Raw genomic sequence first — 1,616 nt, forward strand, 5'->3', positions numbered from 1 at the left:
AGCTACTAGCGACGGTCATCAAATCCGGCATAGCTGTGGCAGATCGGGAACGGCAAGAATGGAGACAAAGAGTTGAAGCGGCCGAAAAGGCTCTGCTTGAGGCCAAGGAGAATGCAATGCTGGCTGAAGCGCAGGAGACGCCGAAGGGACCAACGAACCCACGTCCGGAGAAAAGAGATAGGGAAACGCTAGGAGACGAAGAGGACCCGAAAAAAACACAAGGACCACGAATACGGAGATAAGGAGCAAGAAGATGAAGAAGACAGTGATTGGCGTAAAGTCGAAAACCAGAAGGAGAAGAGGAAAAAACTGAAGGAAGAGGAACAAAGGAAGAAGGAACAGAAGAAAAAGGAGGAGAAGTAAAAGAAGAATGAAGAGGAAGAGAAGAAGAAGAAGACGGAAGAGAGGAATAAGGAAGTCAAGAAGAAGGAAAACCCCAGGCATCGTAGGGAGAGAAGTAAGGGCGACACTCTGGTTATCGAGGCGAAAGACTAAACGACATACGCAGCACAGCTCCAGAAAGTGAGAAGTTGAAGCAACTAGGCGAGAACGTGGTGAAAACCAATCGCGCACCCAGAAAGGCGAGATGCTCTTCGAACTGAAGAAGGACCCGTCGGTGAGGAGTTCAGCCTACAAGGAACTCGTCGAAAAATCGCGAACGTAAGAGCAGGAGTCAGTGGTCTTGTGCAAGGATCTGGATGAGATCACAATGGAAGACGAGGTACGATGTGCGCTGAAGGTGCAATACAATCTGGTAGATGTGCCTATGACAATCCGGTTGAGGAAGGCGTACGGTGGTACACAAACGGCGTCGATACGACTTGCAACGGACGCAGCTAACGAGCTGCTGAAGACAGGGCGAGCAAAGGTTGGGTGGTCAGTATGCCCCCTGAATGCTATCCCTCGGGTTACCAAACAAAAGGAGAGATGCATGCTCTGCAGAAAGGAGGACGGAAACGGTCATATGACGGAAAGTTTCAGTTGCTCAGCTTACAAAAAGGCGATACCGGGCCAATAGTAATGGAGATAACCCAAATAAATCTCAATCATTGTTACACAGCACAGCAACTGTTGTGGCAGTCGACAACGGAAACAAAGTGCGACGTTGCAATCATTGCAGAGCCATATCGAGTCCCTCTCGATAATGGTAACTGGGTGGCGGATAGAGTAGAAATGGCAGCCATACAAGTCATGGGCAGGTATCCCATTCAACAAGTGGTGGCAAGCTCATACGAAGGTTTCGTGATCGCCAAAATCAATGGAATCTATGTATGTAGTTGCTACGCATCCCCGAGATGGACATTGAGCAGTTCCACCAGATGCTAGATGGGCTCACCGGAGAGCTCATTGAACGGAGACCAGTCGTCATCGCAGGAGATTTCAATGCTTGGGCAGTGGATTGGTGGAGCAGATGTACCAACGCAAGAGGGTATAGCCTGCTGGAAGCTCCGGCAAAGTTGAACGTCAGTCTGGCCAACTTAGGAACCATCAGCACCATCCACAAAGATGGTAGGGAATCCATTATTGACGTCACTTTCTCAGTACGTCGCTAATGGCAAATATGAACTGGAGAGTGTGCGAAGAGTACACCCATAGTGACCATCAGGCGATCCGGT

Source organism: Ochlerotatus camptorhynchus, unplaced genomic scaffold, assembly GCF_037179485.1.
Source record: "Ochlerotatus camptorhynchus isolate MF236.1 unplaced genomic scaffold, CSIRO-AGI_Acam_v1.1 ptg000300l, whole genome shotgun sequence".
NCBI classification, from domain to species: Eukaryota; Metazoa; Arthropoda; class Insecta; order Diptera; family Culicidae; genus Ochlerotatus; species Ochlerotatus camptorhynchus.